The 27,362-nt window shown below is 34.8% G+C and overlaps 1 pseudogene; it reads left to right on the plus strand.

Moving 5' to 3' along the window:
• Positions 1–1,561: 1,561 nt before the first annotated feature.
• LOC141424869 (heterogeneous nuclear ribonucleoproteins C1/C2 pseudogene) lies at positions 1,562–24,085 on the plus strand (annotated as a pseudogene).
• The last annotated feature ends 3,277 nt before the right edge of the window (positions 24,086–27,362 follow it).

Here is a 27,362-nt window from a genome sequence, read left to right on the forward strand (position 1 = left end):
CCCTCCCCCCTTCAGCACTCGGGGTGCCCCACCCTCTTTGCTATGTGTCCTTATTGTTCTTATTGCTTATTACTCAGTTTCTCTTTTTTCCCCGGGTGGGGGTCAGTCTGTCCAGGAGGCTATGCTGATCTGGCCCAGGGTTGTCTGTGGAAGTACTGTGTACAACTTAGCTCACCTTGTCTGTGTCTTCCCAAGCCGTCTGGGCATGGGCGACTGGCAGCAGCCCGGGGGCCCTCCTGGTTTCTCTGTTCAATGTGAAGTGGAGATTCTCTGCACAGGCTGCAGGTGTGGAGGGGTCAAAGTTTTGCCTCTTCTTGGTGGTTTTGCCTACAAGGTGTGTCTCCAGTGTCTCTCCAAGATTTCACTATAGGAGGCACGCGCTTTCTGCTTCCTCCCTCTAGCCGCCATCTTGGAATTTCTCCCCTCATTAACTTTTAATAATAGAAATCTTCAGGCCATTATTATAAGTCATCTCATTCTGCAGATAACATCTGAGCATATGTGTACAAATTGCATATGTAATATAGGAAATATGTATTTTTCCCTTCATAATTTAACCAAATAACACAATGTCACATTTTTTAAAAATTATGACTATATCTTTCTGTGTTTTGTTTGCTTAAGGTGCCCTGAATTGGAATGATCTAATGGTTTTCTCAGGTATTAATTTTCTAGACCCTAATCCTGAAATGAGAGTTCAGGAGATGTGACTTCCATTGCCAGCTATACCACTCACTTTTTGAGTGATAGCAAATCTATTGTCTTTGTTTTAAAATGAGGGACTTGCTATCTTTTAGAACCATTTTAGTTGCAAAATTAAATAACTATATCAAATGCTGATTTGAAATTTGGGGAACTATATGGTTAAGAGACAGATTGTCAGACAAATAGCAGCCATCCACTCATATGCTCTCAACAGAACACTAAGAAAAAAATCTATCTCCTCTGCTTAATTCTCTAATTTAATTAAAAACTCCATTTGATTTCATTTGCAGAAGGCACTGATACAGGTCTTACCAATGGCACCAAGTGTATGGTCTCCAAATGTCAGGAAAAGTGTTTTGTATACTGAGATCAGAGTTTCTCTAAGTACAAAAGTTTGGTACTTATGTGGTTTGAGTCTAGAAAAATACATTAAATACAATGAGATGGACAACCCAAATATCAAGTGGTGGAGAAACAGCTTCATTTTAATCAGATGCAATGGTCAGGGACAAAAAGTGACAGATAAACCACGATTGAGTAAGGTTTGTTCCACTATAAAGCCAAGGAGTTCTCCAGAGCTGCACAGGTATATTAAAGGAGTCCATTAAGCTACCACAAAGGAAATGCACTGAAATAGAATTCTTCTCAGTTTGTTGATGTGGATGCTCAGGAGAGTTGAATATTCTTCCTGGTAGTTGTTCTCAGTGTCAAAGAATTGGAATGAAGATATATACTTGACATCTCATACATTTTTCCATTTCATATGCATGTTTGACAACAGATTTTCATTTTTAGATGTGTTAAGGGTGAGAATGAATTGAAATATCATATATTGGACAGAGGAGTCAGAAACAGGATGGAAAAATCACACCAAGAGTGCCAAGCATTTCGTGATAGTAAGAGGCCAGATTTGGAACGTGAGTCACAGGAATGCACAAGTCACATTTGTTGTTTAAGAATACAGATGCATATTGATGAAGAAATGTTGGCTTTGAAATGGGAACAAAAAGTAGTGGTAGAAATAGCTGTGATATATAAGGCACTCTTGGATGCATGACATACTTTTCTGTATGCATTAATAAATTTAAGGTGTGTTCAAACACAGGGGCTGGTCAGATAGTGCAATTATCAGACATAGAAAAAGACTGGATTTTAGGAAACTAAATTTGTGGCCTTGGTTACATTTGCTGAGCACCTGACTGACTGCCTCAGCATAAAACCAGCTGACAGCTGTTTTTTGTTTAGTTGTTTTATAAAGCTTTGTTATTTATTGTCCTAATACTGCTCAGAAGTTCCAGAAGCAGAAAAATTCAGACCTCTGAAGACGGATGGTTATTTTCCCTAATGTTATTCTACAAGTGGTATGAGCTGAAAGGCTTCTTTTGAATGCCTCTTTGAGTATATTCAGTGAGCAGCTCTATCTCAACACGGCCAAAAAATAAGAACATCATCTTACCTTATGTCCTAAAACCCAGCTGTTCATCTTGTGTCCACAGGTATGTCAGCTACAAGTGTGATGGCAGTATCACCATTCTCCCTCATCAGAAGAAATGCTGTCCTTTTCTGTAAAAGGTACTCCAAGACTCTATTGGTGTCCTCACTAGGATTTTTATTCCTAAAGAGCTCATATGGTAATTCTTTTTTTCTTTTCTTTTTTAATTTACATATTTTTTTCTACTTTTAAAAAAAATTATTTGGATTTATTCATTATACGTGGGGAGGTTCATAGTGACAATTTCAATTAGACATATATTGCACATTATTTACATTGCTCCCATTATCTTCCCCTTCAACCTCCTCCCCACCCCACTTAAAACAGTTGCAAAAGGTTTCTTAGTGCTGTTCCAAGGTATATGAAGTCCATCTATCATCTACCATCACTTTAATCTCCTTTCTTCACCCTCCCTCCTCCCACAAGTACCCCCTCACACACACACACTGCACCTATTTTATAGACATGGTTTTCATTATTAATATATAAGTTGATGTTCAAAGGGAGTCTCAATGTATGCCTGTGGGTGTGCTTTACTTTGGTCTGTTCAACCCCTTCCATTACTCTCCTTTACCCCTTTTTCTCCCCCACCCCCACCATTTTTTAACAGCTTTCAATACACATCCTTTTATCCTCCTCCTTCACATCTTATGTTATGCAATATTACTGATGCTCTATCATTCTCTTTTCCTTTCACTCTTTCCCTGAGTTCTTTAGAGTTGTTCCACTATTACAAACATGTTCTACTTTTGAGTTTGCATATGATCATGCTTGTTTTTGTGTATGTTTATCTTTGGATCTATCTTTCACATATAAGAGAAAACAGGGCATGTGATAATTCAAGTGGAGGGGAACACTTGAATTAAAGCAGGGTCTAACTGGAAAATAATATTTAGAAAAGGTACTAGCCTGAAATTCTTTCTCTAAAGCTTTCAAAAATATTGTGCAGTGAACGTGATGTTTAACACAATATTTATTAGAATCTGATTGCAGAATTTTCTCAGAGTAGCTACTGTGCAGCCACCAAAGTGAGAGCAGGAGGAAAAAGGAAGGCATTTTCCTGGTTTGTGATGGAGGTCAATATTTGCCAAGTGCTGAGCTTTATACTAACCCTTTGTTATCAAGTACGTAATTTTACTTTGACAGCAACTTTTGATAAAATAGGTATTATTGACTTCTTTCAATACACTGTAAAAGGAAAAAGAAAAGGCAAATAATGTTACAAAATGTTGCAGTAAATAAATTGGACCAAGATTTCCACTAAATGTGATACTTCTTGTAAAATTCTTTCACTAACCCAGAAGTATTTATTCTGACTTATTCTGACTGTACTCACAATCCAAAGGCTTTTTAATTGCTAAAAGAACCTAATATTTGTGGATTATTTTCAAAAGTCAAAATGCTACCAGCAAACTCAAGAGGCATGCATTTAAACAGATGACTACTGTGTATTTTGGCTGAGCTGTATACTGGAGTCCAGATTTTAGAAAAACAAAATTAAGCAAAATATTAATGTTACTGATTTTCTTATGAACAAATCAAAGAGTAGAACTAAATTTATTCAGGTGTGTTCATTAAACATGAACTAGGCATTAGAGAACCTTTCCTAATAGGGGAGGATCCCACAGTCCTTTATCCCAGTATGTTTGGAGCCTGTATTAAGAAGCTCACATCAATAAACAGTGCAATGATAGTAAATGTACACTGAGTGATGAACAGGGAACAACAAGGGGACAGCTCAAAGTATGATTACTCAGCTGGAGGAAACACTGAGATGCCAGATAAGCTGGTGGAGTGGTTCAAGTGGTAGAGCACCTGCCTAGCAAGGGTCCAGAGGTCCTGAGTTCAAACCTCAAGTATTGCAAAAAATTAAAATACAAATAATTTTTGAAAGATGGCAGATAATTCTTCACAGAAACATTGATTTGATACAAAAAAAATTACCAGGTGTGATTCCAAAAGTGTGTTGTATTAGGGACCTGTGCCCCTTTGGAAGCAGTGACTGTTGTTTCTTGAGAAGAGTGATATAAACAGGAAGATAAGTGTAAGACCCAGGATATCCGCTGCTTGCTTTGGTTACACCCGGATTTTGAATATTATTTTCTAGGATAGGTGTAACAAATATAACAGCTTTTTGGCTTACACATGAGTTCTTTTTGATGAGCAGGATGTGTTTAAATTCACAAGATGCCCAGCACTATCTAGACCCTCTTGCATTACTCAGGTACTCTTGTTGATGTTACTTATTCCTAATTCATATAAACCTATAGAGTAAACAAAGTAAAGGAAAAATGGTAAATACAAAAATATTCCATTGTCATTAATGTTGATAAAGGATTAACTGGGCATGGTCAATGCAATTAAACAATCCGATATATTTGAAATTGTGCCATGGAGGCTGATAGGCAAGACATTGTTAAACCAGAAATACCAATTAATTACTTTATTGGACCATTAAACATCTGGCTTGCCTTTGTTACTGAATAAACTTAAACAGTTCATTAAAAACCAATGAAACATGACAGAAAAAATTAAAGGCTTTGTTTTTGCATTTCCTTTGGGTTTATCTATGAATTACATTTTGTTTCCTTTTGAACTCCCACCTCTATAAGCCTAATGGAAAGTTATAGACTTTACTGAGTGATGGGTCATTCCACACCCCAGATCAAAATCAGAAGTTGCAAACCAAGTGGTAAAGGAACTGGGAGAAGACAAACTTTTTTGTAATACACACTAGCTCTTGCCTTTTTGGAATGTATTTACATCTCCAAAGATGATACTTCTTGGCAACCAGTCCTGTCAGGTTACTGTTTAACCACCATAAGGATATAGAGTGAATTGGATTCTGAGTTAAATTTAAAAACATATTTTATTTTAGTATAATACTTATTACAATATAGTACATATTACATATGTATATAAATGTGTATATATTTATAGACATGATGCAAATACATTGCTAAGGTTGCACCATCACTGTACCATTTTATTTTTATTTACTTTTCAGCACTGGAGCTTGAACTCAGGGCTTAGCACTTGCTAGGCAGGCAAGTGCTGACTTCTTCAGCTGTGCTTCTAGCCTTTTTTACTATGGTTACTTTGGAAATAGGGACTTACTTTTTGCCCTCGCCATCCTGGACTGCAATCCTCCCATTTTAGGCTTCCCACCATAGGTGGGATGACACATATGCTCCAGCATGCCCAGCTTTTTGCCCATTGAGATGGGATCTTGTGAATCTTCTTGCCTGAGCTAACGTGATCCTCTCAATCTCAGTGTTCTAAGTAGCTGGGATTATAGGCATAAGCCATTCACACACTGCTTCACTGTAGCATTTTATTTTCTTCAAACATACACCTATGTCAACAGATATGTATATATCTAGCTCTATAAGATGTAAGAACTGCAATGTGCAGCCTAGTTCTAGATTTTTAATTTTTACTTTCATTTCTAAATATGTTCTATATCCAATTCTTGATATGTGGATAACATTTTATTCATTTATTATTGAATCAAGAAGCTCTAATTATAAATGTGTGTTGTCTCAATTTTTTCAGTTATAAATCCGCTCCATCAAATAACAATTTGATGAACACTGTCATCAAATAACATTGTGGTCTTATGTGAATTTGTACTTTGAAATAAAATTTCTTGGTAACTAATAGGAACCAAAGATTTTTTTTGTGCATTGTCAAGTAGGAAAGCAGTAACTGAACTGAGTGAATTAAATTAGTAAAAGTAATAATGAATTACTAATTTGAGATCCAATCAGGAAGGATCCAACTTCCATTGAGAGATGGAAGCAGTGGAGACATAGATTCTGAATACCTCCAAATCTACATACTTAAAAGAGTAAACAGATAACAAAGCCAAAGACATATGACAGCATTTCCAATAAAACTAGGTCGCAAATTATATCTGCAGACCTCACAGTATAAGCAGAGTAAGACAAATGTCCAAAATCCATAAGACCCTTCTAGTATCAGGCTGAACAAGAACAAAGAAAAATTAAGAAATGACTGACAAACATGGTTATTTAAGAGTCTATTCAATAGACTCTTAAAATAGTCCCTGTAGTCTCACTGGCTAATATGGCTGGCCATTGTGAAATCAGTATCCATAATTGGGCGCTGAGTACAAGGAGAATGTAGTAAGGACTGAAGAGGCTGGACTAGTTTGCTTCCTGTGAATTCTCAAAAACAATTTGCTGGAGGCCCCTCTAGGATATGACTCAACAACCTCACAAAAAAGAAGACATCACTAGGTATAGCATTAAAATTGACCAGGACAGTGCTAATACTGACACATAAAGTGAAGGTCCAGGTAAAAATGATGGTATGATGGGGAAGGGAAAAAAAGTTGAGACATTTCAGAAAACAGTCCAGTATAATTTTGAAGTGTGCATAAAAATAACAGAAGAGGGAGCTCTGTGAAATGAGAAAATCTACCCAGGACCACACCTCCTCCTAAAAGTTCAGGATTTTATAAAAAATGAGCAACTGACAAGTATTGAGGTCAATTTCCACACTCAGTTAATAAAAGAAAGATGAACATAGTGAAAAATTAAACCCTTATGTATAATGAAAGCATACCAGAAAGATTTGTCACAAGAAAGATAAAAGTTCACACCTTGAAAGTGAGCTGAAGACATTAAGAAAGCATTACAAGACATTATAGAACAACATGAATCAGAATCTTAAAAACCTCAAATGGAATGACAGAGGTCAGAAAATAATTAGAAATAAATGAATATGTTTAAATGGAGACTGAGTTAGAAATAGTACAAGAATGAATAAATATGAATAGATAATGCCTTAAACATAAAAAACAAAGACAAAAATTTTAAAAGTTGCAAATAATACAGTGTATTCATCCTATGGAGAATAAGAGTGGCTGAAGAATAAAACAAATACAAAAGAACCAAATATTGAAAAACTTTACTGAAATTAAAAACTATATATGTTTGAACCTATATAATAAGGAGCTTACTACACATTGATAATAGCAACCAGGGATGTAGTAAAATCACTGTTTTCTAGAAAAAGATGAAAGTCATTTTCCACTTACTGGCTGGAGGGCAGGTAGGATTAAGAAAAAAATCACATTATCATATGTTTCAACAGCAACATATGGACAGATGAAGAAAAAAAGCAGTGTATTTATATACACAAACAAGAAAAATGTAAGTCAAGGATTCTGTATGTAAAAATACTGCTGCAAGAAGTATAATTATGATATAACAGAGAGTTAGGAAACTCTCACAAACTAATATGGTGATGTCTGGAGCTGAATAGAAGAGGCTGTAACTAGCCAATGAACAGACAGTTTGAACTTCAGAAAGGATAAGAATTTTGATTTATTGAACTATACCAAATGAACCAGGCACTGGTTCATAACCCTAAATAAATAGGGTCCATAACCCTATTTACTTGATAGGTTGAGATAGAGAGAATCTCGGTTTGAAGCCAGTTCAGGCAAAAAAAAAGTTTGAGAGAACCCATCTCAATGTAAACACCTGAGTATGGTGACACATGCCTGTCATCTCAGCCATGGAGGGAAGCATAAAATAGGAAGACTTGGTCCAGGAAGGCCTGAACCCCATCTCAAAAATAACCAAAGCAAGAAGGGCTGGAGGTGTGGCTCAAGCAGTAGAGCACTTGCCTAACAAACACAAAGCCCTGAGTGCAAACCCCAGTATTAACAAAAAAAGAAAATCACCAAATGAGCTCAATATAATAAGTTTATAAGATTATTATCACAAAACTGATAAATAAGATGTTTAAAAATAAATGCATTACTTTTAAAAGATGAGAAATTTAAAAATCAAACATTTTTCTGCCATTACTATATGAAATGTGTCATTGGGTAGCCAGATATTAGTAGACAAAAGTGTCATTTGTTATATAAAATCATCCAAACTAATAAACAATAGAGCAATTAAAACAGCTGAATACTAACAAGTCTTATTGGATCTTGGATCTACACATGGAACATCAGCAGCCACTATGTCACAAGAAACAGACATCCAGTTTATCCCTCCTATGGCCTCATTAATTAAAGATACCATTCTGACTAAGGATGCAATCAGCAATATTTACTCTGTAAAATACAACTACTCAAAAATCTTGGATTCTTTAACAGATAAATTGTAAAGAACAGAAAGAATTGGATGGGCAGTCATTAGCTTAAAAGACTTTAATAAAAGTTATAAAGATGAAATGTTGGTAGATAAAACTATAACGGAACAGGAGGACATGCTTACCGTAACTCTGGAATGTGGGGAGTGAGTGTGAGACTGTGAGTCTTTTGGGGAGGGCTGAGTGTCATACTGAGAGGTCCAAAGGAAGAATTCTAGGGTGAACCGCAAAGGTCCACTGTGACACTCAAATTGTAGTTCTCTCTCTCATAATTCATAGTAGTATCTTATATTACTTTTCATTTCTTTGATTTCAAAAAGTGAACATTTTCTCATGCTTGTTTACTAATGTATATTTTTTATTTTAAGGGACTTTCCACTCAATGCCTTTTACTCTATGTCATTGAATACTCTATAATTACTAATTGATTTGGAAGTACTCTTAGTATAATGATTATAGATCTTACTCTAATGAATTTGGGGGGGCAGGGCTGTCTGAAGAGTGAATGCAGGGTCTTGCATATGCCAATCACCTGCTCCACCACTGAGCTACAATCCCCAGCCACTCAATTTTTATATATTTCATTAGCCATTCAAAAATGTTATATTAAATATAATTAAATCTGTATATTCTTCATTTTAATTATATCATTTTTCTTCTATACTCAGAACTTCTTCTCTCACCTCAGAATAATATTTTTGTTCATATAATTTTTACTTTTTATATGGATAACTCATCCTTATTATCCCTTTAAGTCATCTGTACTTCATTTTCATATACGATTTAAGGTTCACAACAACAAAATTCTATTCTTACAAAGATACAGCCCAAGGAAGTCCATGATTTCCCCATTTATTTAAAGGATACTTTTTTTCTTTCTTTTGTTTTATCATTTTACTTGCATGTGTATACATTGTTTGGGTCACAATCCACCCCCACCGCCCCACCCCCCACCAGCTTTTGGGTGGAACCTGTTCCACCCTCTTCTCCGATTTTGTTGAAGAGAGAGCATAGGAGATAATAAGAAAGACCTAGCGTTTCTGCTAATTTGCGATAAGGATAGCTATACGGAGAGATTCCTGGTGTTGCCTCCATGCTAAAGGGTTCCTTTATTTATTTATTTTATCATAATGTAAATTTTTCTCAAATGTGAAGACCAAAACAAATTTTTTCGACATCCAAAGTGGGCCTTGTGCTTATTGTTTTCTTCTAAACATGGAATGAAACATAATGCACACAGCACAGAAGTTATGTAGTGAACGTGAAAAATCATCTGCCCTCAGTGTGGCCCCGGTCCTCCCGTCATCACTCCTTTCCCAGTGCAACTCCTAGCAACACCGAACACCAGCAACGAGCTTTTGAATGTTGTATAAGTGAGATCTTATAGCATATACTATTTTGTACCTGACCCTCTCGTCCAAATGTATTTCCGAGATTTACTGTAAAGCAGAATCCTTCGTAGGTATATAACATAAAGTATTCATCCAGTGCAAGTTTTTGTTAGTACAGTAGAGTCTCCGTGAATTCTAGTGTGCACACATCCTGGTAAGCGTGTGTTCACGTAACTGTTAGGTATATCCCAGGATTGGAAATGCTGACCCATGGGATGTGCAAATTTTCAGCCTTTCTATGTAATGCGAAACAGTTTCTGAAGTGGTTGACAACTACTGATGCTTCACATCCTTCCTAATATTTGGAGTTAATCATTCTGTTTTGGAGATTATGTCATTGTGGTCTTAACTTGCACTTCTGTGATAACACGCGAGGGTGTACCCCTTTCTATAAGTTTATCAGACATTTTGAAGCCTTTTTTTGTGTAGTGTCTCTAAATTTTTTACCTTTTTTCTCTGGTTGGCTAATTTTTAATAAATTTGCAGATGTTTTTCATGTGTTTTTGGATAACAGGTTTTTTTGGTAACTTCATACTAAAAGTGCAGCCTTCAAAACAGGAATAAATCTTTCTTTCGTTAGCTTTTTTCCCAAATATTTTTAATGATAGTTTAAGTGGTACCATTTTTTATATTTAATTTTCTACTTGTTGATTGCTAGTAGATTGAAATAAATTTATTTCATATATCAATCTTTTATCCAGCTCCCTTGTGAATTTACTTGGTTAGTCCTAAATTCTAGCTCTAGATTCTTTTGAATTTTGTTCATTTCCATTCATCTGCAAAAAAATGACAACCTTATTTCTTCCATTTGTGTAATTTATCATTTGTTTCTTGCTTTATGATCCTATCAAGTTACTGCACTGTATTATTGATGGAAATTGTGATAGCAGAGAAAAATCTTTCAATATATTTTAATTCAGTTGTTCTGTATTATAACAAGGAATTTCTCTTCTAGTCCTAGCTTGCTTAAAGTATTTATAATGAATAGCTTCTGTGATGATCACATGTTTTCTATTTTGTTGTTTCTACAGCAAATGTTATGATTAAATTTAAAATTTTTCAGCTAATGTTTCCTTTCTGAAAGGAGCATTTAATGTGATATCCTGTTTTAAATTACAGTGTATTTGATTTGCAAATATTTTCTTTAGAAAACTTTTATTTGACTTTATGAGTAATTGGCCTATAATTTTCTTAAAATATCCTTGTTAGAAACTGGTTTTAAGATACTTCTGGCTCCCCAAAATATGTGGGGAAATGTAGTGAATTTATGGTGGCCCCACAATGAAATAGGTACATCCTAACCACTGCAGAATGTGATCTAATTTAGAAAAAGGTTGTAATTAAGGAAATCCTTTTGGATTCAATATGACAGTTGTCTTTAAAAGAGAAAAACGGAAAGAGAGTTGAGACATAGAAACAAGGAAGAAGACCCATGTAAAGATGGAAGCCAAGGTTGGCATAGCTTGAAATACAAATCAAGGAACTCCTGGCACCTTTTGTTATGGTGGTCCTAGGAATCTAAAATAGAGAATGTCTGGGTGATAACTTTTTCTTCAAAGTTTGGAGGAATTCATCCATAATGGCAAATGAGCTGGAGGATTAATTTATGGAAACAATTTTAAATAATTCTCTATTCTTTTAGAGAAATAAAAATTCTTCACAGTTTGCTTATAAATTTAAGCAAGGTAAATTTAAGTGAGTTGCAGTTTTAAAGGAAATTTTCATCTAAATTCTGAAATTCAATGTGTAAATGTGCATATTATTTCATGTTTTATTATTTATTTTGAAATAATTGAAGATTCACATACAAATGTAAGAAAAATATAGAGTGACCCCCAATAGTACAATCTCATAAAACTACAATATAATATCATAATCAGGATATTAACACTGATACAGTCAAGAAACAAGACATTTCTATAGCTGGGGATCCCTCCTACTGCCTTTTAAAATCTTTCTTTTGCCACCTTGCTATACAATCTGTCAACTACTAATCTGTCTCCATTTCTACAATTTTGTCATTTCAAAAAAGGTTATACAAATGGAATTCTCTAGTGCATGACCTTAGAAAGGATCTTTTGGCTGATCATAATTCTCTAGCAATTCAAATATCAAAATTTATTCCTGTTGTTGTTGCTAGAAGTGTGGCTATATTACAGTTTCTTTAATCATTCACTCATTGAATGACACCTGGACATTTTTAATTTTGGGCTTTTATGAAGAAGCTTCTCTAAGCATTTATTGTGAAAGAATATTTTATAGTATAAAAATTAACTTTAATGAGCTGAAGTTTATTATCTGGTTTATAGATGATAGTTTGGGACCAATTTTTTCTTTTTTGAGAATTATCCAGATTTATAGAATAGGCTGTAATATTTCAATGCATATATGTATTGACCAAAGCAGTGTAATTAACATTTCCATATCTTTGTCATTTCTTTATGTTGTAAAACTTCAAGTCCTTCTCTTCTAGTACTTCATAAAATATGTAGTAAGTTAATATGAACTATAGACACCTACTGCAAATCACTACAACATATTCCTCTTTCCTAACTTTGTTTTGACATACATTATCTGCTCTCCCTCTATTTCCCATCCTACTCCACTTTCAGAGTGATTTGCTATATTTAGCATATGAGCATGTGATTTTTTGTCTTTCTGTGTCTGGCTTATTTCACTTAACATCATGTCCTCCAGTTCCATCTGTTTTTCTATTAAAAATTGAGTTTTACTTTTCACTGTAGCTGAACAGTATTCCATTGTATATACGTTCCACATTTTCTTTATTTATTCATCTATCAATAGACATCTAGGTTGATTTAATATTTTGACTATTGTGAACAGTGCTACAATAAAATTGGGATATCTTTTTGATGTAATGATTTCATTTTACTTGGATATATAAGATAGCTGAATCACATGGTAGATCCATTTTTAGGTTTTTGAGAAACCTTCATACTATTCACCATGAAAGCTGTACTAATTTACATCCCCACCTGCACAGTTATAAGAGTCACATGTTCTCTGAATCTGCATCAACATTTGTTTTTGTTTTTGGCTGCTTTGATAATACTCATTCTTACTGCCAGTGGCCTGATTGACTTTCCAATCTGCAGAACTATAAGAAATAAGCATTTGTTGTTTATAAGCCATGCAATTTAGAGTAGTTTGCAACAGCACCTAAACAGACTAAAACACACACACTCGCTCTCTCTCTCTCAATTTTAAAAAATGAAATCATTGCTCTTAACCTTTCAATAGTCTCTCTCCCCAAATGTTAATCTTTCCTGGTTGTATTGATGATACTACATTTATTTCTGCTCACTTTTTAATATTTATTTAAATAAACTGCTTCCTGGTTTATCATGTTTATGTTAAATTATGCTGAATTCTCATAATGAAACATGAAAACTGCCCTCACACTGTCTTTAAATTTTCTACTCGTTTAAAATTTTTGTTGTTATTTTTACATTATCAAGAATTATTTACTTTATATTCTATTTTGTCTTAAATACCCTGAAGTTTCTCAGTCTTACTTTTATACTTAAATTATTATGGTTCTCATTAATGCTCTGTTGTGATTTTGTTTGTTTATGTTTAATAATAAAAATTATTCTCTTGGTTTGAACTTTTCATGAATTTGTTGAAATCATTGGGTCTTTTGCTACTTTAATGTTTCACATGTTGATTGATTACTGAAAGTTTAACCAAAACTTTTGTCTCTGGCCTGGGAAAGACTACTTATTTATTGCAATTTTTATATAGTGGGGCTAAAATTAGGTAATATTTTTGGATCAGAAAACTGCTTGCCTCATATATGACTTGGGAAATATGGTGAATGGAATAGTAGCTCTACTGAAAATGCCCGTGTCCAAATCCTCAGAGCCCGTGAATATATCACATCACATGGCAAACATTACTTTGCAGATGTGATTAAGGATCTTGAGGTAGAAACATTATCCTGGACTACCTGGGTACATCACAAGTTTCCTTATAAAGGGGAGGTGGGAGAATTAAAATTGGAGAAGCTGCTACAGATGACAAGGCAGCAGGATAAAATGATGCTTTACCTATCAGAGGAACTAATTGAATGACAGAATTTCTCATCAGAAATCATCAAGTTCAGAAGATAGTGCCATCAGTTTTTTAAGTGTTAAAACAGAACACTGTCAACCCACAATTCTATATCCACAAAATATCCTTCATGAATAAAGGAAAAATCAAAACATCATCAGATAAAAGACAGCTAAGAGTTGTTGATAGAATACCTACTCAAAAAAAAAGGGTAAAGGAAATTCTTTAAATATAAAGGAAACGATTAAATAAGGTAGTTTGGAGCATGAGTGAAGAAGAGAGAATGTGGTAAACAAAAATGTGAGCATATATAACAGATTTTTTATCTCTTGGATTTTTAAAATATTTGTTGAAAGGCATTATATAGTAAAATCTCAAAGATGTGCTCTCAAACAACAGAGGTACACAACATATGAAGCCAAAATTAATAGAACTGGAGAGAAAAACAGACAACCCACACTTACAGAGGCTTCAACATCCATCTCTTAACAATTGGTCAAATGAATAGAAATAAAATCAGGAGAGATAGTGAAGAATTCAACACTATCAGCAATCAAAAGGATATGATCAATATCACAATCTCCATGACAGCAAAGCTCTACTTAAGGGCAGTAGCTTCACATTCTTTCCACATGCTCATGGAATATAGAATATAGATGAAAATAGACCATGTCCTAGACCCTAACACAAATCTCAACAAATACAAAAGAATTAAAATCATATGGAGTCTGTTTTTTAATCACCATAGTATCAAACTCCAAATGAATAAAAGAACAGAAAAATCACCAAATATTTGAAAACTGAACATCAGACCTTTAAATAATGCACAGGTTAAATATAAAGTCTCAAAGAATTTAAAATATATTGAACAGAGTAAAAACAAAAATGCAGCATATTGTAGGATATAGCCAGAAACTTCAGAGGAAAATCTACAGCACCTAATTTACATATTGGAAAAGATGAAAGTTACTATGGGAGTTACTTGGTGCAACCGCTTTGAAAACTCATCTAGCATGCTTTTATAATGCTGAAATTTCACATATCATCTACCCCAGTAATTTTATTTTTGGAAAAAAATCCATGAAAATACATTCATGTGTACCAAATGACATTATACAGGAATGCGCCACAGATTCAGTGCCCGGAAGGACCCACTTCCTGTTTCCTAGATGGCTGTCTTCTTGCTGTTTCCTCAAAAAAAGGGAAGAGCCCCTTTCTCAGATCCATTTTGTAAGGCAATAATCCCATTCATGAACTTTGAGAAGAGGCAAGCATTCAATTAATGGTGCGCTCTCTCTCTCTCTCTCTCTCTCTCTCTCTCTCTCTGTCTCTGTGTGTGTGTGTGTGTGTGTGTGCTTGTAAATTTTACAGCTATAAGCTAAAAGGAAAAAAGAGACTATAAATGCTTTAAATACTGAAAAATAAAACACACAGAGTAGACTCCCTTATACACAGGGGACATCTTAGGTCATTCAGTTGGTGCCCTAAATCTTGGTACCCTACACATGCTATATGTTTTCTTATATATACATACCTATGATGAAGCATAATTAGCTAAAAATAAAATAGAACAATTATAACAGTGAACTATAATAAAAGTTATTTAAAAGTCATGAGTTGTTTATTTCTTAAATTTTCAATTTAATATTTTCAGTCCATAGTTAACCATAGGTAAGCCATGTAAGTGAAAGTACAGATAAGGGAGGACTAATGTATATTTTTTTTTAAAAAAGGAAACTTAAAGACATCACAAAATGCTGATTGAAAAACATGCCTAGAAATTAAAAAAAATGAAAATGATAGAAATAAGATCACACATTTTTAATGTCTAAATAAAAACAAAACTTTAAAAAGAAAAAGATATTCAGTTCATGCTAAAATATCTGAAACAAAAGATCTTGTAAGTGTTTAAAAGGAAAGAATGGACAAAGGTACTGCAGATCATTGCATACAAAAACCAAGGAAAAGTCATGATATTAAAACCAAGTAAAAATTAGAGTAACTTCATATTGAAAATTATATAGTCCTGGGGGGGAGCAGTGGGTGGGAGGATGGTAAAAAGAGAGGGTGACAGGGGTGGGGTGAGGTGAATATTATAGAAATATGTTACATGTGTATGAAAATCTCACAATGAAACCCATCAAAAGCTATTGAAAAGAAGGGGGAGGAGGAAGATTGGTTAAGAAAGAGTACTATAGATAGAGAGAATTTGATCAAAGTACATTACATTCATGTTGTAAATATCACAATGAAACCATTCTAAAGTTAATTTATGCTAATAAAATTTTTAAAGGAAAATAATGCCATCTTTTCAGGAGGTACATGATAAATACTCATTGATTGTTTTAGACCTCAATCTTCACATTAGCAATTGAGAGATAATGTAGACAGAATAACAAAAAATAGAGATCAAAAAATGACAGAATAAACAAGAAAGTTTTGATATCCATGTATATAAGTGTGAATACACCCTTATTTAATTAACATCTCTAAAATTCAAAGAAATGTCTTTTTAAATGTGCATAGAAATTGTTTAGAAATTGAACTCATAGAAAATCAAAGAAAATAGGATTTAGTTGCAACTGACTGAAATATTACAAGCCAACATATTCTAAAACAATCCAATGAAAAATGTAGTGCAGAAAGGAAATAAATAAATCCCAACTTTGAAAGATTTATAAGAAAAAAATTCAAATCTCAATTTGCAAAATCTTAATAAATTAATGTTATAAAAACATTATGGAACAGATGTTATATAATGAAGTATTTTTAGTCAGCTGTGCTGCACCAATAGTACCTATTCTTAGTGACTGAAAACCACAGAGTCCTTTAGACCGCACTGTGGGCTGCAGGTCAATGGGGCTCCACCCTGCCGCTTTGCTACAGTCTGTGCCTCTGTTCGGGCTGTAACCAAAGCATTATTACAATCTCCACAACAGTTAAGCAATATGCAAAGAAAAGGTATATTAATAGATGAAAGAAAAATGTGATAATATCAATAAATATGGAAAAATAAAATTTAAGCAAATATTCATCAAGAAACTTGGAAAATAAGAAACACAAGGGAATTTTCATAATGTGGTCAGTGGCAACTATGAAAAATTTAAAGTAAACACTTGCATAGGATAAAATTTTAGGAGCATGGACAAGACAAAAAGGCTACTTATAGTGACTTCTAACAGTTGTGTTAGAGACCCTAGACAATAAGGAAACAGAAGGAAGGGAAACAAAGAAACACAGCTGTTTTCATTTCCAAACAAAACAGTCATCTACATAGAAATTGTAAAATAATCTATACACTGTTTAAGAATTAAAATATTTTAACAGGAATGATTGATGGAAGATAGATCTACAAATCAGTTGGAAGTGTACTACACATCCCACTCACAACAGCATACGATTTCCAGTGGGTCTAGGAATAATAGTATGGTGTGCTAGAAATTAAGGGAGAAATTTTTAGATAGGAGGGAAATGGTTAAGATTAACCCAAAAGAGATTTTATGGTGAAAAAGAACAAGGTCAATGATTTGTCCTAGAGTATATCAATATGTTTTGCAAAGATATAATAATAAATGCAGCATTTCACTTGTTTAACAGTAAACAAATAGCAAAGGAAAAGATTAGGGACACTGAGAAAAGAGTCGTATTTGGAAAATGAGGTAAGAGTTGTTACTATCAACCAATGGGAAAGGGACTATTGGGACCATATTGGAACTCCTAAGTTTTTGTTTTGTTTTTGTGAGACAAGGTCTCGCCATTTAGGCCAGACTATCCTCAGACTCACCTAGTATCCCAGGCTTGCCTCAAATTTGCAATCCTCCCGCCTCCACCTCCCAAATGCTATGATTATACCTGTGTGCCACCACGCCCACCACAACCACTTGTGGACTACAAGTTTTCTAAATGGAAAATCCTTTTTAAAATTAGCTCCAGAGTGTGGATGTAGCTCAGTGGTAAAGTGCTTTGCCTAGCATGCTCAACCTTGAGTTTGATCCCTACTAGCGGGGCAGGATAGGGTGGGGGACGGGACTACATCCATATTTTAAATGAACTTTAAATACAATCTAGATTGATAATTAACATGAAAGTGGAGGTACAGAAATGTTTTAGAAAAGGGAATTTGATATGGGAAATCTTTTGCCAAAATATGTTTGATGTACATGCCGAGCTATTTTTTCCTAGTAAACCTAAAGTCATTCAGTATTTCTGAAAGACCCCCGAGCAAATACTTCCATACTCTATCCAAATACTCTCATTAGTTACAGTTTCTGTTTTGTCTTTTAAAAACCAGATTTCTAATTGGTTTTATTTTACATACAACTGTTTTAATTTTAGGTTTCCCTTTTTTGTTCCTTAATTTCTTATACCATTTAATTCAGGGTTTGTTCTTATTTTTCTTCTTGAAAATTCTCAGAATTTATCAAATTTGTTTTAAAGTGTATTTTTAGTTTCTTGTACTACTTTAATTTCTTTTGGAGTGATATCTGGATGATAGTTTATTAATTTTCTTGGCCATCATTCTTAATATTTTAGCCTCTATGTTTAATCTCTGATTGGAGAACTCTTTTTTTCCCCCTCAGTATCTCTCCATAATTTATTTCTTACACCTGGTAATCCAGGAGTTCCCATCAACGCCAGATTTTGACCTGACATTAAAAATAAAACAGACACAACACTATTCAATTAATGAAGTAAATTAGCACAAAAATTGCATGAGCTGATTATCCTCTCACTATTATGTGCCTAATCTCCTTGCTCAGAATTAGCAACTATATTCAACTGTGCATGTTTTTGAAAAAGTTTTTCTTTTATACAAATATGTATTCTCAAGCCATAAATCCTTTAGATGTTTTTATTTAAGAGTCATGTGACATATTTTTGTATGACTTCCCTTTACAGGATTAAATTACTAAAATTAATCCATGTTTATTTGATGTAGCTGTGACTCCTTTTACATCTTCGTGCTCTAGTGTAAAAAGATTTCATAGTACAGGTGTGGCTTCCCTACCTTCTATGAACATGAGTGCTGTTCCCAGTATTTTTGCTGTTATTTGAATTCTTGTATTTGACACTTGTTACTCACATGAATTTTTTTCCATGGATATTTAACCAAAAATGGAATTGTTGGGGTATATGATGCAAAATTTGAACCTTATAAGAAAGTTCTAGATTAGTATACAAGGTAGTTGCACCATGTTATGTTCCTATCAGTAATGAGAAATCCTGTAAATCTGAGACTTTCCTAACAAGTGGCACTGTCAGGCCTAATTTTGAAAATTTATTTAAAAACCAAATTTCATTGAGATTTTCTTTGCATTTTTATTATTCTAATGAGGATAGCATTTTAATAGTTTTTTCCCTGTGTGTTTCTTATTCTTCGAAATGATAGCTCATTTATTTTTTATTTACTCAATTTTTCTTATTGATTTTGAGTTCTTTAAGTACATGATAATAATCCTTTGTAAACTGTTTTTAGAATATATTCAGAATTTATAATGTCTTTGAAAGCAGGCACTGGTCGCTGGTCTACCCAACTCCATTTTGTCCCTCTCTGTTGCTTTGAACTTTTTTTCTTCTGAGTCTCCCCCACCTTGCTCCAGTCCCTTTGGAACTCCAGGACAGACAAGATCAATGGATAAACACTTGTGTCAAAAGCCAAAACTACCCCTCAGACAACAATGCCTTCTTTCTACTGTGACCAGATGCCACCGGACCATCATGAGATAAAATGATCAACCAGAACACATCTTTGACCTGGAAGCATACCTCTCTCACCTGCTACCCACAACTCCTCCCCTACTTAAACCTAATGTTTATGTCAATACCCTGCAGACAATCTTGGGGTCACTAAATCCTTTTGTCATCTTCCCCAAGCAGATACCTGCAATCAAATCTTCTTTCTCTGCTGTTTATCGGGGCTCCTCTCCTTAGTTAATTGACTTATTGGGACAGGTTGCCAGGCTTAGTCCTATTGGGATTCCCAGAGCCAGGCCTTTTGGCCCTAAAATTTCAGTTTCATCTTTACTTTCTTTGAAGTAAAATGATAGAGTTTCTTAACATCAAATTTATTGATTTATTATTTTAGGATATGGAAAACAAAAGCAAATTGCCAAATGTCAAGCGCATCATAAAACTTGTTAAAATATACAAAACAATTCTCTGTCTCAGTTAGACGTCCTATTTAAGCAATGATAAAGCATATAAACCAACCAGTAATGAAAGAGAAAATGTAAGAATTTGCTAAAGTATTTTGTCTGGTTACCAATAGATAAATGAAAATCAATATTATGTGATTATTCCTTTTCAACTACCAAAATAACCAATATTCAAAAAATGAAAATAGAGGGGATGAACATACATTGAATATATCATCATCTACTGTCTTTGCAGCCGAAAGTGGTCCATGAGCCAGTAGCATTGTCAACACCTGGGAGCTTGTTAGAATTGCAGCATTTCACGCCACACCCAAAATCTGTGTTTTAACAAGATCCCTGGGTGATTTGTATGCTGATTAAAATTCAAAAAGCACCAGTCAAATATCCTACTTTTGAGACTGAAGTGTGTTACTACTCCGTTGGAAAATAATTTAGCAATATTTTCAAGATAAAGTGCTTACATGAATCTAGCCATGGATATTATACCAAAAACAAAATTCCACAAGCATAGGAACTATTAAAAACAAGTCATACCCACAGTATACAGTTAAAAAATTGTAAGTAAATTAATAATAATGCTTTTTCACCAGCTACAAAATTATACATACAACATAACCACAAAATTTATTTTAAAATATAAGATGAAAATTTTAAGTTATTCACAGAAAATATTTTGGACGGAAAGATCATTCGTAATTTTTACTATTAGCCTTTGCATGCATATTTTAAAGATGATTTTAATAAGGTCTAATGAATGAGGAGGGGTTTAATAACAGAATATGAGGAACCCAGCAAACATATGGAATTGAATGGATGGTGAAAGTGGTATTGATCTCTATGTGGATGAGCATTGGTTTTCTCAGTCAAGCACATTCTGGTCTTCTAGTCTCACTACCTACATAGTACTACTCTCTTGTCTCTCTCCCCTTATTGGTTCTTGGCTTACATGCTTCTCATTGTTTTCCTAACAACAGATCCTACTTTCCTGGGTCCTAAGATACCACCAAAATCAATCTCATCCCCTCCTAGGAGGACACTTTGCTGTTAAGGCATGATACCTCAGTCACCAACTGCTTTCGGGTCTTGGCACAGAGGAATGTACCTGAAAAAGATTAGGTACTAAGCCCAAAGAATGAATATTATCAAGTTTCAGAAAAGTACTGAGATTAGGAAATAAGAGTGAGTAGGTTCTATCTGTGTATGCTCAAACAACTCCAATTCTGAGTCAGGCCAACTTTTAAAATGTGTCTTTACATTCCACCCCATGCAGAACACCATTCACACCTCATTAGCCATTAGAAGAACTTTCATTTCCCTCTGGTTTCACTTCATGTGATTAGAGTAGAAGCTTGTAAGCCATGATTTATGAAGTTTTCAAGAAAATCTGAGCCTTCTTGAGTTGAGGGGTTGGGCTGAAATTATTGGCTAAGCACATGAGGAAAAGAAACTAGAACAATTCTACAAGCTTTTCAGTCTTAGAGATCTTTTTCCCTTCTTAAATAATTGACAAGAACTTTCACACTGGACAGGCTTTTTCAGCCTTTTGCAGACCTAATAAAGATGAATGAAGAATGTATAGGCACAGTAAAGCAGAGAAACAAGCAGATAAGAAAACAGACACATTTCAACAGCTCATACAACAAGCCTTTCTGTAGTGAAAGGAAACTGTCATGAAAAATACAGGATATGAAACAATGAATGTGCTAACTTTTTAACATCAATTATTTGGAGCAATGATAAATGAGAGTTTTGCATTTGCAAAAGAATGACTAATACTCACCAGTGATATTTTACAGTCAGCTTGTGCTAGTGTGCAGCAATGACTTACCTCATTGTTATTACCTTGTTGCTAGTTGAAGGCTTCTGGCTACAGAAAAGAAAAGAATTTCCTTCCACATTACAAGAACTTACCTCAAGTAACTCACCAGTTTTCTCAGCAGATTTCATTGGCACTAATGACAATATTCAGAGCAGATACAGGAAGAAAAGCATATGGGAAAAAAAAATCAACCAGACCAGAAACCAAACTTATATAGAAAATCTCTCTCTCTCAGTCAAAACCATCTAAAATGCTCCTACTCAATAATGGCTAATATTAATTTACACATGCATAGTTCCAGATACACACTTAAGGGGTTTAATTGTAAATAACATGCTATGCACATTTTGTTTTCTAAAGAAATAACAGATGTGCTTTCCAATTTGATTAAAAGCATGCATCACAGTTATCAATAGTTGTGTATATTTCATTGTATTAATACATTATGTAGTTCTTAATATATCAAATGCTTGGCATTAATGCTATTTTCAGTCTTACAATATTATGAACAAGTATGCATTTAATGCATTTGTACATACATCATTTCATAATCTATTATAATGTTCTTATAGGAAATTCCTAAAATCATAATGTCAAAAAAGTTTTCATATTTTCATAGCCTTTCTGTATATTGTTATATTCCTGCCCCAAAAGAGTTTTCCAAGTTAATCTTCACTTGTTGTTTTGGTATATATTCAAAACAACATTCAATACTTTTTAACTCTTTAATCTCTGATATAAGTATATTATTATTATTTTAATTTACACTTTTGAGACATATTGTTTTGGAGACTGGGTCTCATTATGTAGCCCAGGCTGGCCTTGAACTCTCTATTCTCCTGCCTCATCTCCTGAGTACTAGGATTCTTGATGTGTACCACCACACATGGCTAATGTATACTCTTGAAGAGTAGAAATATAGTGTGTACTTTGCTATTTCATTACCACTTTTGTGCATGCCCATATTTCTATCAAAATAATTTTCATTTTGAAACATCTGAGAATACTAATTTCTCAATCATATTATAAATAAGTAATACATATTTATCACATAAAAATAGAAAAATAAATATAAGCAAAACCTAAGAACATAAAAGTATGAGTGATTAAAATAAAAATAACCATTTTTTGAATAAAGGAAGACTGAGGGGCTGTGTCTGCATTGTCAGTTTCTAGCAACAGTGGGATTCTTATAGGAAAGTCAGAATTGAATCTCTTCTCCCTCCCTCTCCTATGATATTTTTTTCATCTTCAGATACATTTTTCTGCTTTGTAAGGAACCTTATAATCCTACTCCATGTTAAGAAATGTTACCAACAAGACAGGTCCTGTCAAATGGGGTGTGATGGTACATTCCTATAATCCCAGCTATGTGGAAGGTATAGGTAGGAGGATCACAGTCTAAGTGAGGCTGGCTTTGAGCAAAAATGTTAGACCCTATCTGAAAAATAACTAAAGCAAAAAAGGCTGGGGGCATGGCTCAAGTAGTAAGCACCTGCTTAGCAAGTGCAGGGTCCTGAGTTCAAACCCCAGTACTTCCAAGAAAGAGAGAGAGAGAGAGAGAGAGAGACAGAGAGACAGAGAGATCCTTGACCTGTCACCAGCTCCCATGTATTTATGAGGAATCCAAACACTCCTGAGATGTGGAGACAAGGATAGCAGAATGATTGCTAGCCAGTTTTAGGTATTACTCTTGCTTCAGAATCAAGGAAAGGCAGGTGTGAAACTGCAGCAGAGATGGACAGCTCATTTGACTTGGAGTATGACTTTCAATAGGATTATTATGACAGTATGCATAGCTACCCAGCACTGTACCTCCTCCTTCTCCTATTGCTCAGGCTGTCATGCCATCTGAAGCCAGTGTAGATCAAGGAACATCTCACAAAGGAACAAAGGAAGCTTCAATTCTAAGACTGGAGAGCTGGAATTTTCTTCCAAGTTTGGGAGATGACCTTTAGGCCATAAAAAAGGGGCTGACCAAGATAAAATAAAAAGTGGATTCTTTGCTGGAATGCCTAGAAAAAAACTGAAAAGGAACAGAGCAAACAAGGAGAGGTAAGGAATGGTAAGTCAGAAGTGGAGCAGAGCAGAAGCTCCCTGAAGAAGAGGTGACTCCAGCGAAGATGGAGTTCTGAGGGGTGCAGATGACTCTGCAAGGAGGGAACCCATTGGATGATGAAGCTAATGAAGATGAAAGGACGACCAGCTGAAGTTGATCAAAGGTGATGAAAAGAAGCTGATGAAAGAGAGGATGACAGAGAGAGGCAATGGCAAGAATGACTCTTCCCCACATAGTGGGGTGTATAAAACTTGACCCACTATTTCTTTACTTGGGTGCTTGTCTAAGATCAGAATTTCCCCAGATCTTCTCCCTTAGTACCTTCAGCACACACTCACTGCTCTCCCCATCCTTGTCTTTCCCATGTTACCTAATTCATATTGCATCCAGTTCCATTTTCACATTGATCTTCGTAATAGTTTTGTTAAGGACTTACCCTGTAATTTTTCTTTATTTTCTAGTACTGGAGGTTGAACTCAGGGACTCAGTGCTTGTGAGGCAGGTGCTCTAAAACTTGAGCCACTCTACCAACCCTTTTTGCTTTGGTTATTTTTCAGATCCAACCTCACTTTATGCCCTAGCTAACCTTAATCCTACTACTTGCTCTTCTTTGTAGCTGGGAAGATGGGTGCATGCCACTGACCTGAGCCATTGATTGAGATGGGAGTCTGAAGAACTTTTTGCAAAGGCCAGTATTGACTCATGTCCTCCTTATCTCTGCCTCCTAGGTTGCTAGGTTTATAGGCTGGAGCCATTGTTTCTGCCTGGGAAATTTTTGCTTTTAGCTTTGATACCTCTTTACAACTTTACAATAAAATGGTTTTAGGAACTGACTCCAAAATAATTTCTTATTATTCTAGGAGTAGTTCTTTCTACTCTTACATGATTTCAGTAGTTGCTTCCCTAACTGCAAAAGCAATCTTATTTAATAAGTGTACCTGAGAACAGCTTTTAGATGTATGTGTGTCATACCCCACAGTAGAGTACTGTGAAGGGCTGTTCAACCCAAGTGCAACAATGAATGAAGAGCTGGTCAAATGCTTCCTCTAAACAAATAATGTAATTGATTTAAAATACTGGTCTTTCAAAGCTGATAGTGTGCATTATTTTATTCAAAGCCTGATGCTTGGGAAATTTTTCTCAAAACAAGTCCTTATTAAACCAGAAATTTAGAGGAAAAAAAAAAAAACAACAACCATATGTGATCCCCCTGAACAATGACATAATGTTTGGGTGAAAATTCATCTACTTTGGGAATAAAAATAGGAATAGAAAAATTTGAAAAAGTAGGAAAAATTAAAGGCATCAAATTTATTTTAAAGCAATCAATCCATATGATTTAGACACTGAAAAATGACTATATGTTAAAAAGACTGAAATATTACAAAATGGCAAATAAATACTTGTGATATATTAATATAAAATTCAACATTAATAATAAAAATGGCTAAACAAATAAGATTGCAAGGAAAATTTCAAGAAAATAGAGAGCCAATTGATTTAAAATGTCAAAAATAACCCTTTATTTTCAACATTTTTACTAAACAAAGAAATTTCTTTTATACCCTGATATCATTTTAGCTAAGTCAATATATCAAAGTTATGACAGTAAGAGTCAAAATTATCCACAGGGTCACCATCTTTGACAAGTTCAGAGGAAAGAAAACGTGCACATTTAGAAAAATTAGTTATACTTATGGGAGATTCCAAGATGGCGACTAGAGGGAGGAAGCAGAAAGTGTGCTTCCTAGAGTAAAATCTTGGAGAGATGCTGGAGATACACCTTGCAGGAAAAACCACCAAGAAGAGGTAAAATTCCAACACTACCACACCCTCATCCTGCACATAGCATCTCCACTCCACATTAAATGGAGAAACCAGGAGGGCTCCTGTGCCACCAAATGCCATCTTCTACCAGCTCGAGAGAAGCAGACCACCAGATGACCTAAGTGGCATGTAGTACTCTCACAGACAACCCTGGGCCAGATCAGCATAGCCCCCTGGACACACCGACCCCCACCCAGGGAAAACAGAGAAAAAAAACAAACTGAATAAACAATAACAACAATAAAAAAGACATGTAGCAAAGAGGGCAGAGCGCCCTGAGCACTGAAGGGGAGGAGGGGAAATTTTTCACTGAACTGTAAATAAACAAGCTGGCCGGAGAAGGCAGGAGCGGCGGCACACACCCAGCAACCAGGAGTGGGAAAGCTTGTAAAAGTGGCAGTGGGAAGAAAACTCCACAGGAGAGGGGGAAAGACCCACTTCCCACGTGAACTGTAAATAATCACACAAGTCTGAGAAAGCTGGTGCAGTGTCACCTCCCCCAGTATGCTTGGAAAGGGGAAAGCTTGTAGCAGTGACAGTCACGCCCAGGAGAACTCTAAGTAAACAAAGCCTGCAGGGCCAGGTGAGTGTTCAGCTCACTCCTGAGATCTGCATAAATAAAGCCTCCAGCAACAGCAGGCTGACAGCAGCGGGCAGGCGAGCCGCAGCCTCAGATAGCCATTCAGAGAACTGTCTCCAGACTCTTTTTTTTCTCTTCCTTTGATGAAACAACAACCAAACTACACCTGCATGCTGCAAAACTTACTGAAACTGTATCGCATCTGAACTTGGGACACTTTGTTGTGTTTTGTTTTGATTTTTTGCTTTTTGGGTTTTTTCCTTTTGATGAGACAACATGAGAACTACTTCTGAGACACCATCTCCAGGATTGGAGACTGAGGGACTAACAGCAAAGTTATTAAGACTGAAACTTTATTGAATTTGAACTTGGAGATTTTTTAAAAATTATCTTACTTTATTTTATTATTTTATTATTAATTTTTTTTACTTTTTATTTTTATTTTAGTTTTTCTTTTATCCTCTCTCTGTCTCACTAATGCCTGTTTAGCTTACTGTTGATTAGTTCACTCTCTCCCTGTTTATATCTTTGACATGGTTTTTTGTTTGTTTGTTTTGTTTTTTTACTTGTTTGTTTATCTGTTTTTCCTTTTTTCTTTACCTTCTTTCCTTTCCCTCTCCTCTCACCCTTCCATTCCAAATATCACCATTGTTACTATTACAAGCTAGAAAATACTTAATTGCACACAGTACAGGGACAGTAAAAATGCCAAGGGCAATGATGGGAAGAAAGAAAAAACAAGGAACCAGTTTCCCCACAGCAAAAAATTAGTACAGGAACCAGAGGGAAATGAAGAAAACAGATACTCAGATCCAGACTCCAACAAAATGAAGATAAACTATGCCAAAGGACCCAATGAAGCCCACAAGAATAATCTGAAAGATGAAATCCTCCAAATAATCAATGAGAATTTTATAGAGATGATACTGCATATGGTCAACCAAAATGTACAGGAGATACTCAAGAAATTTGAAGGCAACAAAAATAGAGAATTTGAGAAAGCACAAGAAAAAATAAAAGAAACCATAGAAGCACTGTATAAACACCAAAGTGAAACAAAGAACATGATTAATAAACAGATAAATGAACTCAGGACAAAAATAGACAACATTAAAGAGGAAGGGA

Source organism: Castor canadensis, chromosome 7 (genome assembly GCF_047511655.1).
Source record: "Castor canadensis chromosome 7, mCasCan1.hap1v2, whole genome shotgun sequence".
Lineage (NCBI taxonomy): Eukaryota > Metazoa > Chordata > Mammalia > Rodentia > Castoridae > Castor > Castor canadensis.